General features: G+C 45.1%; 1 protein-coding gene and 1 non-coding gene across 5 annotated transcripts in view; both read left to right on the forward strand.

Annotated features, from left to right (window-relative positions):
- Positions 1-12,839, forward strand: part of LOC124612651 (SPARC-related modular calcium-binding protein 2) — a 776,165-nt gene that overhangs the window by 434,205 nt on the left and 329,121 nt on the right. The window lies entirely within an intron of this gene.
- Trnas-uga lies at positions 2,245-2,319 on the forward strand. Its single transcript has one exon. It is a non-coding gene; the product is annotated as a tRNA-Ser (tRNA).

Here is a 12,839-nt window from a genome sequence, read left to right on the forward strand (position 1 = left end):
TTTTTTGGCACGCAGTATAGTTTCCACATGTTCCTGCATTGATGATTTCTGTAAAAGTCGGAGGCCAATTTCTTGTTCCTTTTCCAATACGAGTCTCTCTGCTGGTTATATTGCCTTTGATGTTGTAGGACCTTGAAACCTTCTCCTTTCCGACACCAAGTATTTTTCGAGTAGTTCGCTGCCAACTGTACTTGCCAAACACTCCTGAAGCACAAGCCGAAAATCTCTACTTGCGACAGACGTTTTTCACTTTCATAGAGATATAATTTGCAAAACTTTCCATTAAATTATCAACACCATGGAAAATTCTGGAAACAGGGGTGGTACCACTGGTCTGAAAAGACGACGTGGCGCCTCTCACGTCGTTGGGTGTACCGCTGTCGTCACGGCTCCCGTGCCAAGGTGGAGCTGAACGCTGTGGATACCTGTCTTGCTCCAAACAAGCCCATTCATGAATTAATCTACGCGAACTTGCTGTACGACCCTGTGCGGCTGAGCGTGCACTATGTCTCTCTTCTAGGGTGTTAATCGCGTGAGGGCATTGAGATCCTGCATGGCGTTGTGTACGACCCTCTTGAACCCTTCCTATCCGTCCTCGCATGACAGACGTAGAGTATCTACCGACGCGAGCGCCAATATCTCGGACCAATAAACTACAGTCTCGGTAGGTTATGATCCTGTCTCTCTCCAGTACCGACACTTGCTGTTAGACATTTCTCTTTACACGAGCTATTGTACGATATTCTCAGAAGTAAATTCAAATGCGATTTCTGCGTGAGAAAATCGCAGCGTCATCTTTCCTTTTAAAACAGATGTAGATGGCGTTACTCTTACCTGCTTTATGGGGATGCGTTGACACGCTAATCGTTTGCATGTACAGATCTGTACTACACACTGACGGGAATAAAATCGCAGCACTAAGAAGTAGTTGTACGATATAAACGACACTTGGTAGGCGTGTTTCCACATCTGTCTATTCAGATTTCGTACCATGCCTTTAAGACGACAAAGACGCCATTATCAACACCTCACTGGGTTTGAACGAGGTCGTGTACTAGGGCTACGCGAAGATGGATGGTCCTTCCGTGATTTACAGAAATACTCGGAAGTAATGTAGCCACTGTACATAACTGCTGACAGCGGTGGTCACGAGAATGTACGGTCGAAAGAAGACCGGGCTACGAACGGCTACGTCACACTACCGAGAGGGAAGACCATCGTGTTCTGCATATGGTTCTGGCACGTCTACTGCATCTGCAGCAGCAATTTGAGCAGCAGTTCCCATCACAGTGACACAATGAACTGTTACAAATTTGATACTTCAAGGACAGCCCCGAGCCAGATCCTCTATAGCTTGCATTCCACTGCCCCCAAAACACCTCCATTTGCGGCTTCAGTCGTGTCAAGTGAGAGCTCTTTGCACGATAGGGTGGGGGTTTGTTTTCTGCCTCAGTGCCTGTGATGGCTTTGCGTTGTGTTACGGCTTCTGCACCACTTGTTAGCAGCAGACACAGTGGGTGCGCCAAAGACTGAGACGGCGTGGAGTTCTACAATTATTTATTGAACTTTCTTTACAATTTCTCCCTCGTCGCCGCTGCCCAGCCCTGCCGATCCCTCCGCCTGGCTGCTGCTGTGTAGATCCTCCGACAATGCGCGCAACGCGCGCCGCTGATCGCACTCGGGAGCCTCAGGCCACCAGTGCGCTGCTTAAGCCCCTGGCTGTGAGATGAACTCGTCGCCGCTCGGCGCCCCAGTACGGCACGCCCACGGAGCCGCGTCGCCGTGAGGTCAGCTGCCGACGCCTGCTGCACCGGCGGCTGGGAAGCCGTCAGTCGCGATGTCCGCGAGGTCCCGTCACGGACGGGTTGCCGTGAAGTCCGGGCGTCAGTCCCTAGCGGCGCCTGTGACCGAGACCACGCTGCAGCCGGTCCTCCTGGAAGTTCTCGCTGTAGTTAGTCAGCCAAGGTGCCGATCGAACTCGGGCTGACCTCCAGGCGAACAGATGACTCCTGCGAGTTGGAACAGACTTACGGAATCGTCACCTACGAAGACTGAACATTCGGACACGGACCACATCCGTCCTCAGGTCCGAACTGCTTCCTAATGAAACTTCCTGGCAGATTAAAACTGTATGCCGGACTGAGACTCGAACTCGGGACCTTTGCAGCAGAGCTTCTGTAAAGTTTGGAAGGTAGGAGGCGAGGTACTGGTGGAAGTAAAGCTGTGAGGACGGGGCGTGAGTCGTGCTTGGGTAGCTCAGTTGGTAGAGCACTTGCCCGTGAAAGGCAAAGGTCCCGAGTTCGAGTCTCGGTCCGGCACACAATTTTAATCTGCCAGGAAGTTTCATATGAGTGCACATTCCGCTGCAAAGTGAAAATCTCATTCTGCTTCCTAATGGCTTCTGTCTGTTGCTGCCTGCGCTCCACTATTTATACCTGGCAGGAGGACGTTTTTTACCCACGCTGATAGCTTTTTGTTATTGCTCCCGCGGTATATTGCAGCTTAACTTAGTGTGCTGGCCTCACTTCCCCTTACTCAGCACTCTACAGGCTTCGCTCGGCGCTCGGTCTGTGTGCGTCCTTGCGTCAGTCTGTTGGTAGACTGCTGCTGTCAGCAAGGCTATCTGTGCCTGCCTACTTCACAACACCTCGGTCGCCGGCGTGCCTCTGTTTTGCCATTCTCCACTACGTGAAGCAAAGTTTACTACATGTGGCCGCAACAGTTGGTTAGAAGGAGGCCAGTTGAGAGCCTGCAACTAACCTATCTGCGTGCTAGACACATTGAACCTACCCCTGGAGTCATGGCCTGATAGCGGTAGCTCTCTCGTGGCTATCCCATACATCCTGACTGCAAACTTGTACGTGAGCCTGGTGATTCGATCTGTTGTGATGTCATTCATGAACAGCATTCCAGGGGGTGTTTTCCAACAGGAAACCCTCGCCCACTTACCGCTGTTGTAGCTCGGATATGCTCTTCAGAGCGTCAACGTTTTGCGCCGGCCTGCGCGAACGACAGATTTCTCTCCAGTTGAGTACATATGGGACATCATCGGGCGACAACTGCACCGTCACCCACAAACGGCATTAACCGTCCCTGTATTGACCGACCAAGAGCAACAGGCATCGAACTCCATTCCACAAACTGACATCCAGCACCTGTACATCACAATTCTTGCACGTCTTCATTCTGGTGGTTGCACCAGTTATTACTGTACCAACACTCCACATTTGCAATGGCCTTTCTCACGCTTACATTAAGCTGTGATCTTGTCCGCAACTCGTGGTCGTGCGGTAGCGTTCTCGCTTCCCACGCCCGACTTCCCGGGTTCGATTCCCGGCAGGGTCAGGGATTTTCTCTGCCTCGTGATGACTGGGTGTTGTGTGATGTCCTTAGGTTAGTTAGGTTTAAGTAGTTCTAAGATCTAGGGGAGTGATGACCATAGATGATAAGTCCCATAGTACTTAGAGCCATTTGAACCATTTTTTGTTAATCAGTTAAATATGTAATCTAGACAAATACAATTCTGAAATTTTATTAGTCTATATTAATTATTTTTCCGTGTGATTTTTTCCCGTCAATGTAGATGTGCAAAGCCTATGGTAGACACAAAAAATCGTCAAAAATTGGAGTAAAAGCTTTCTCCGAAAATTATTTTCAGAAATTAATTCAGGAGCGAATACATACTTGACCTCTTAGCACCAAATAATCCACCAAAAAGAAAAGCACGGTATACCTATTTAAAAAAGCAAATAAAAAAATCCACTTGACGCCTACCTAAGAGACAGTCTCCACTCTTCCGCGACTGTGTAACTGTACACCAGATGTGGCTTACATTCAATGAAAAAGTATCTGAGGCAGTTGAGAGGGTTATATCATAAAATAAATAAAAGATGGTACTGATCCTTCATGGTACACAAAACAGGTCAGAACACTTTGCAGAAGCAACGGAAAGAGCAAGTCAAATTTATAAGAGCACCTGATCTTCAAGATTGGCCATGTTTTACTGAAGGTCGAAACTTAGCGCAGACCTCGATGCGAAATGCTTTAAATAGCTTCCATAACGAAACGGTGTCTCGAGATCTGACAGAAAATCCAAAGAGATTCTGGTTGTATGTAAAGTACACCAGCGACAAGACACGTTGCCTTCACTACGCGGTAACAGCGGTAATATTACTGATGACAGCGCCACTAAAGCGGAGTTATTGACCAAAGTTTTCGTTAATTCCTTCACCACAGAAGGCGAAGTAAATATTTCAGACTTAGAATCAAGAATAACTGCCAACATAAGCAGCTTAGAAGTAGATATCCTTGGTGGGGCGAAGCAGTTTAAAGCTCTCAATAAAGGCAAGCGTTCCGGTCCAAATAAAATACCAATTAGTTTCCTTTCATAGTATGACGGTACAATAACGCCGTACTTAGCAATGATATACAACTGTTCACTCGACGAAAGATCCGCACCAAACATCTGGAAAGTTGCGTAGGTCTCACCAACACTCAAGAAAGGGAATGGGAGTAATCCGCTGTATTACAGACCTATATCACTGACGTAGATTTGCAGTAGGATTTTGGAAGATATACTGTGTTCGAGCATTATGGATTACCTCGAAGGTAACGGTCTATTGATACAAAGCACGGATTCAGAAACTATCTTTCTTGTGGAACACAAATAGGTCTGTATTCAAACGAAGTAATGAGTGCTACGATAGGGGATGTCAAATTGATTCCATATTTCTAGATTTCCGGAAGGCTTTTGACACCACTCCTCACAAGAGATTATCTAATTGCATGCCTAGGGAGCATCGCTTCATTTGTGCGACTGGATCCGTGATTTCCTTTCAAGAAGGACAGTAATCGACGGACAGTGATCGAGTAAAGCGGAACTGATATCCGACGTTCCCCAAGGAGGTGCTTTAGGCCCTCCGGTGTTCCTTATCTAGATAAACGATTTTGAAGACGATCTGAGCAGCCCTCTTAGATTGTTTGCAGATGATGCTGAAATTTATTGTCTAATAAAGGCGTCAGATGATCAAAGCCAATTACAAAATGACCTAGACACGATATCTGAATTGTGCGAAAAGTGGCAATAGACTCTAAATAATGAAAAGTGTGAATACTCAAAGAAATCCGCTAAATTTATTACAAGAAAAACCACAAAAATCTAAAGACCATAAATTCAGATAAATACTTCGGCGTTACATTTATGAATAGTAGAAATTGGACTGATCACACAGACGATGACGTGGGAAAGACAAACCAAAAACTGCGTTTTATTGGCACAAGACTTAGGAGATGCAACAAATCCACTAAAGAGAGTGCCTAAACTTCGCTTGTTCGTCGTCTGCTAGAGTAATGCTGTGCAGTATGGGATCCTTACCAGATAGGATTGACGGTGGACGTCGGAAAAGTGTAAAGAAGGGCAGCTGATTTTGTATTATTGCGAAATAGATGAGAAAATGACACGAATATGACAAGCAAGTCTGGGTGGCAATCATTAAAACAAAGGCGTTTTACGTTGCGACGAAATCTTTTCTGAAAATTTCAGTCACCAAATTTTTCGTCTGCATGTAAATATATTTTACTGGTGCCAGCCTACATGTGGAGAAATGATCATCGTAGTAAAATTTAGGCATCAGAGCTCTTACAGGAATAATTAAGTATTCATTTTCCCTATGTGCTGTTGGAGAGTGGAACGGTAGAGAACGTATGTTGAACAGAGCTACACACTGAATGTGGAAACATGACGCAATATTAATCACACGAAGTCCGAAATATGTCGTGATTTAAATAAACCACCATCATTTGTGATTGGTAGTCGATTTTGTACAACTTTATCCATTATGACGCCAGCTACATGTGACGAAATAAGTTGAAAAAAAAAATGGTTCAAATGGCTCTGAGCACTATGGGACTTAACTTCTGAGGTCATCAGTCCCCTAGAACTTAGAATACTAAAACCTAACTAACCTAAGGACATCACACACATCCATACCCGAGGCAGGATTCGAACCTGCGACCGTAGCGGTCGTGCGGTTCCAGACTGTAGCCCTAGAACCGCTCGGCCACCACGGTCGGCAAATAAGTTGAAAGCAAAGCCACTACTTTGAGAAAACTGTTGCTTTCTGTGTTTCTCTTTTATTTCTAGCTTAATATTTACTTAATTGCATTAGCATTTTTTTTCGTAATCGTTCATTCATTTAGCCGTTGTATTCCTTAAAATCGCGAAATGGATTTTTCAGAGACATGGAACGTGGTGAAGTTATATATTAAATGACAGAAGCAGCCACTAGAGGTTACTTATTTTAAGCAATCTGTCACAAAATAATTATATTCCTCTGGATGTCTAACCGCGTCAAGGTATACCAAAACTACAGACGTTTCGGCTACCACTACATCAACTTTCCTTAGGGTGACTGATGGAGGCTGCCTGTTGAAACGTCGGTGGTTTTATCACACTTGACGTGTTCACACGGTCGGAACAGTTTAATTGAAATGGACTCCGACGGCGATAGCCTGCGCTCTTACATCATAAATTATGACTAGTTCTTCTCTACTCGCAACTGATAACTGTGGAAATTACTTCCAGAACACTTTATAAAAATGAAGATAACAGCTACTTTGGAAAAGACCATAGCTCCTCCTTTTACTCAATTCCGCAGCTATTTCTGCCCAATATTGAAAAAAAGAAACAGCATTTACACAATTTTACACAGAGCACTATCAGCTTTCTATATACCGGCAAACTCGAATTCTGTTTAGTACAAGCGTTAGAGTTAAGCGGATATTAAGCCGCTGGGTACTAACGTTCTGACGAATTGCAGTATTTAGTACAGTCTCTTTTACGTTCTTTTTGAATGGTTTGGGACCGGCCGCTGTGGCAGAATGGTTCTAAGCGCTTCAGTCCGGAACCGTGCTGCTACTACGGCCGCAGGTTCGAATCCTGCCTCGGGCATGGATGTGTGTGATGTCGTTAGGTTAGTTAGGTTTAAGTAGTTCTAAGTTCTAGGGGACTGATGGCCTCAGATGTTAAGTCCCATAGTGCTCAGAGCCATTTGAACCATATGAATGATTTGGGTTTTCAAATTCCTACAACTTTTGAATTCCTACTTGATATCTCTCTAACTGCAAAGCAAACTGTACAGAACGTAGTGGCAAGCATGATATTGCCTCTTATTGCTTGTTAACACCATATGAATTCCTGATAGGTTCAGCCCAAGATCTTCTTTACATGAAGACTGCCACAGAAAATGTTTTCTCATTCAAATTGTGTGCTGAAAATGGGTAACAGATTTTAATGTTTCCTTTGACAAAGTAAGATAACCTTCAGGCAAAGAATTCCGAACATTTCCAAAATTATGCTGCTCACATAGTCGTGTTACAGCTCTGCCTGTAGATAATTCTATTAGACTCATCTGCAGTACAGGAGTCATTTCTTGCTCTTTTCTTGACTCCGTTTCGCAGAAGACTATAAAACAAAACATTCGAAAGGACGGTAAGGGTGTACAGGAAACACTTCCTTCGTCAGGTGTTTCCGTCTTCACTGACCTTACCCGCTACGTACACATTGAACACATTTATTTCGATACGTGTCTATATAAACCCGCTTAAGGGTGGTATTTCATTCATTCCAGGTTTTCGCAAACCCCCAGTTGCCTCCGTCCCCCTGCTATAAATCACTGCTCTGGAACAGTACAAGGCTGGTTCCCATCTCTGACTTAGAACCACACCACACAACTGAAATACGATTACTTACAAAACCAAATTTACGCAGTTCATATTACTCTTTTCGTTCAGTGGTGCAGGGAGTGGCAATTGTTCCTCGACACAAATAAATGTAAAGTAGCGAGCATAAATAGGCAGAAAGCACCATTATTGTATGGCTACACGATTGCCGAACAAGCAGAAAAAACAGTCAAATCCATTTAATATCTTCAAGTATGCGTACGGAGCGATTTAAAGAGGGTTGACCACATAAACACTAATTGCAGATAAGGGAGATGCCAAACTGAGATGCACTGAAAGCACCTTGAGTGAGTGTAGTCCATTCACAAAGCAGATACATTCCTACTTACGATCTGGGATACGTCCAGATAGGACTTATAGCAGAAGCAGAAAAGATCCAAAGAAGAACAGCGTGTTGTCGCACTGGTTCGTTTGTTAACACGAAAGCGTCACAGTGTTGCTCCTCCAACTCCAGCGACAAACGTTGCAACAGAGACGTTGATCACAGTGTGGTTTACAGTTAAAATTGCTACATTGTATGTTACCAGAAGAATCAACCGATATATTGCTTCATCCTACTTGTATTTCGCCAAAAAGACCAACGTCTACATCTACACTCATGCTCATAAATTAAGGATAATTGCAAAGTGTGGTGCTACACAATGTGGCACTACCCAAAACTGGAGCTAATAGCATAGGCACATAGGGAACACACACGACACAGATCTGTAAGTTCACTGTATTGGTGATAAGTTGAGAAAACCGTCCCGAAACACATGTGCTACAAAACGCCACTGTTTCCTGCGCATGTACCCCGACATTAGTATAGGATAAGATCACCATGCACACTAAACAGGCCGCACGACGGGTTGGCATACTCTGGATCAGGTGGTCGGGCAGCTGCTGGGGTACAGCCTACCATTATTGCACCAGCGCCTGTCGGAGCTCCTGAAGCGTCCTAGGGGTTTGAAGACGTGCAGCGATACGTCGCCCGAGAGCATCCCAGACGTGCTCGATGGGCTTTAGGTCTGGAGAACAGGCAGGCCACTCCATTCGCCTGATATCTTCTGTTTCAAAGTACTCCTACACGTTCGCAGCTCGGTGGGGCTGTGCGTTATCATCCATCACGAGGAAGGTGGGACCCACTGCACCCCTGAAAAGCTGGACATACTGGTGCAAAATGACGTCCCGATACACCTGACCTGCTACAGTTCCTCTGCGAAAGACAAGCAGTAGTGTACGTGCACCAATCAGAATCCCACCACACACCATCAAACCACGACCTCCATACAGGTCCCTTTCAAGGACATTAAGGGGTTGGTATCTGGTTCCTGCTTCACGCCAAGTGAAAACCCGGCGAGAATCACTGTTCAGACTATACCTGGACTCGTCCGTGAACATAACCTGGGACCACTGTTTCAATGACCATGTACTGTGTTCTTGACACCAGGTTTTACAGGCTCTCCTGTGACAAGGGGTCAGTGGAATGCACCTTGCAGCGCCACCGTGCGACGACCGCAGGTCAAATGCACCGCATCGTCATACCCCAAGGTTATTTAAACCCGCAAACCGCCCACCAGAGCGTTGTTTCACCATGTATCAGCATTATCCTTAGTTCATGACCATGAGTGTACACTCCGCAAGCCACTTTACGATGTGTGACGGAGGGTACATTCTGTAACACTTTCACTTTCCTGTTCCAGATAGAGGAAATAGCTTGCGGGAAGAACGATTGTCAGCAAGCGTCCGTGTGGGCTCCACTCTCTCTAATTTAATCTTCATAGTCTTTTCGTAAAATATACGTACAAAGGAGCAATATACGCTGACGAAAAAAAAATTGCAGTAGCAAGGAGGAGTTATGCGACGTTAACGAAAGTTGATACCCGTGTTTCTACATCTTGTAATTGTACTTGAATTACGTAACCATTACGGCATCTCACCTCAACCTCTCGATACCAGCAATATTCTACTGTGTTTCTGTAAATTAGTTAACATATTTCTGAGACAACATTCAGATTTGATTTCATTGATGTAGAGGTACTCTGATACATCGATATGTTTATATTGCAATGATATTATTCTTATGTGTATTCTTTCTTTTATCACTATGATCTTTGACATACTTGTAACTCTGATTTTTGGACGCATAAGCGGTTATTAGAGAGTCAAGTCTTGGTCGTCATGTTGAAAAGACGCAAATTGTAGTAAGTTTATGAAATGTGAACTTTAACAGTCTGGAAGATATTTTCAAGTATGTTTTATATTGTGAAGTGATGTTGCAACAAAAGTAATGAAAAAGAAGTACAACTTAAATTCGGAGTGCTGATTACTTTTTTTTTACATCACCATTGTCTCAACTTTCAAAAGTTTAATCTTCAAGAATGGTTTATGAAACACATCTATAAAACTTTTGAATATCGCAGAATTGCATCCGAGCTTGGAATCATCACCACCTAGATTTTCGACGATTGAGCCATGAGTTAACAACGAGACCATCGTGGGAAACACGAAAAGATGAGTGCCTAGTTTATCCATTATTTCATGAAATGACTTTATTAACTGCACTCTAATGACACCTGCCACATAATATAACTTTGTTGTTGCCCGAAAACGCAATATTTAGCAGCGTGAGCAACACTACAATCATAATTAATTTTTGACCTTTGTTGTGGTAGGATTGTTAGAATCTGTAAGATGGAATATATTCAAATTTCGCGCCAGTCGCATAAGAGTGGCGCTAGTAGCGCGCCTATGAGGATTCAAATGAGGTTTGCTTTAAATACACGCTGTAACGGTCGTGAGAGTGAGTTACCTTTGACATTGGTCGTGGGGAGTTGATGTTTCTCAAGAAAGCTTTTAAGGCAACAAAGATGCCATTATCAACATCTCACAGAGTTTGAACGAAATTGTGTAATAGGGCTACGAAAAGATGGATGTTCCTTCTGCGATATTTAGAAAGACTTGGAAGTAATGTAGCCACTGTACATGCATGCTGGCAGCGGTGGTTACGACAGTACGGTCGTAAGAAGACCGGGCTCCGGACGGCCTCGTGGTACTACCGAGAGGGAGGACCACGTTCGGCGTACTGCTCAGGTGCACCGTACTGCATCTGCAGCAGCAATTTGAACAGCGGTTGGCAGCACAGTGACAACGAAATGTTACAAATAGGTTACTTCAGGGACAGCTCTGGCCCACACGCCCTGTAGCGTGCACTCCATTGACCCCATACCGCTGCCATTTGCGACTTGTGGTGTCAAGCGAGAGCTTTTTGGAGGGCGCCTTGGAGACCTCTTGCGTTTTCTAATGAAAACTGAATCTGCCTCGGTACCGGTGATGGCTGTGTGTTGGTTAGAAGGTGGCCAGTTGAGGTCTTGCAACTTTGTGCTAGACACCCTGGACCTACAACTGGAGTTTGGGGTCCGATTTCGTATGATAGGAGAAGCACTCTCGTGCTTATCCCACTCATTTGACTACAAATCTGTACGTCAATCTGGTGAATCGATTTGTTGTGCTGCCATTCATGAGCATCAATTCCAGAGAGTGTTTTCCAGCAGGATAACTCTCGCCTTCATGTCGCTGTTCTAACCCAACATGCTCTACAGTGTCGACATGTTGCCTCGGTTTGATCGGTCAACTATGTCTCCAATAAGCACATATGATGCATCATCGGACAACAACTTCAGCGTCATCCACAAACGGCATTAACTGTCCCTCTATTGATCGACCAAGGAATGGAGCTCCATCCCACAAACTGACATACAGCACCTGTATAACATATGGGATGCACGTTTGTCTGCTTGCTTTTAACATTATGACGGTTACACAATCTATTAATGCACTAGCGTTTCACATTTGCAGTGGCTTATCTAGCGCTTACATTAAACTGTGATCTTGCACTTTAGAATGTTGGCTAGACAAAAGTATTCATGAAATTTCGTTACTCTAGTTTAACTACTTTTGGTGTGGCTATTTTTTTCCATCGATGTATTTGTTGATTCTTCTAGGAAAGTATGCCCTCGGAACTTTAACAATCAGCCACAACGAGATTCAGAACGCCTCTCTTGCAGCGCCTACTACTGGAGTTGTTTCATCATCTCGTGAGGCTTTTGTGCTCAATAAATGGACCTATAAAGAAACGTCCTGCTCTTCTTTGGATCTCTCTACTTCCTCTATCAAATCAGTCCTATCTGGTACGGATCACGTAATGACGAGCAGTATTCAATTATTGGTCGAATGAGGGTTTTGTAAGCTACTGCCGGCCGAAGTGGCCGTGCGGTTAAAGGCGCTGCAGTCTGGAACCGCAAGACCGCTACGGTCGCAGGTTCGGATCCTGCCTCGGGCATGGATGTTTGTGATGTCCTTAGGTTAGTTAGGTTTAACTAGTTCTAAGTTCTAGGGGACTAATGACCTCAGCAGTTGAGTCCCATAGTGCTCAGAGCCATTTGAACCATTTTGTAAGCTACTTACTTTCCTGCGGATTCTTCCAATGAAGCTCTTTCAGACATCTGTATTACTCGCGATTAATTGTATGTGGTCTTTACATTTCAGATCGCTCTGTACGCATAGTCGTGTTTTATGGAAGTAACTGCTTCTAGTGATTGTTCTGAAATTGTATAATTACATTATAAAGGGTCTTTCTTTCTGTGAATTCGTAATACACTCCTGGAAATGGAAAAAAGAACACATTAACACCGGTGTGTCAGACTCACCATACTTGCTCCGGACACTGCGAGAGGGCTGTACAAGCAATGATCACACGCACGGCACAGCGGACACACCAGGAACCGCGGTGTTGGCCGTCGAATGGCGCTAGCTGCGCAGCATTTGTGCACCGCCACCGTCAGTGTCAGCCAGTTTGCCGTGGCATACGGAGCTGCATCGCAGTCTTTAACACTGGTAGCATGCCGCGACAGCGTGGACGTGAACCGTATGTGCAGTTGACGGACTTTGAGCGAGGGCGTATAGTGGGCATGCGGGAGGCCGGGTGGACGTACCGCCGAATTGCTCAACACGTGGGGCGTGAGGTCTCCACAGTACATCGATGATGTCGCCAGTGGTCGGCGGAAGGTGCACGTGCCCGTCGACCTGGGACCGGACCGCAGCGACGCACGGATACACGC

The sequence above is a fragment of the Schistocerca americana genome, chromosome 4 (assembly GCF_021461395.2).
Source record: "Schistocerca americana isolate TAMUIC-IGC-003095 chromosome 4, iqSchAmer2.1, whole genome shotgun sequence".
NCBI lineage: Eukaryota > Metazoa > Arthropoda > Insecta > Orthoptera > Acrididae > Schistocerca > Schistocerca americana.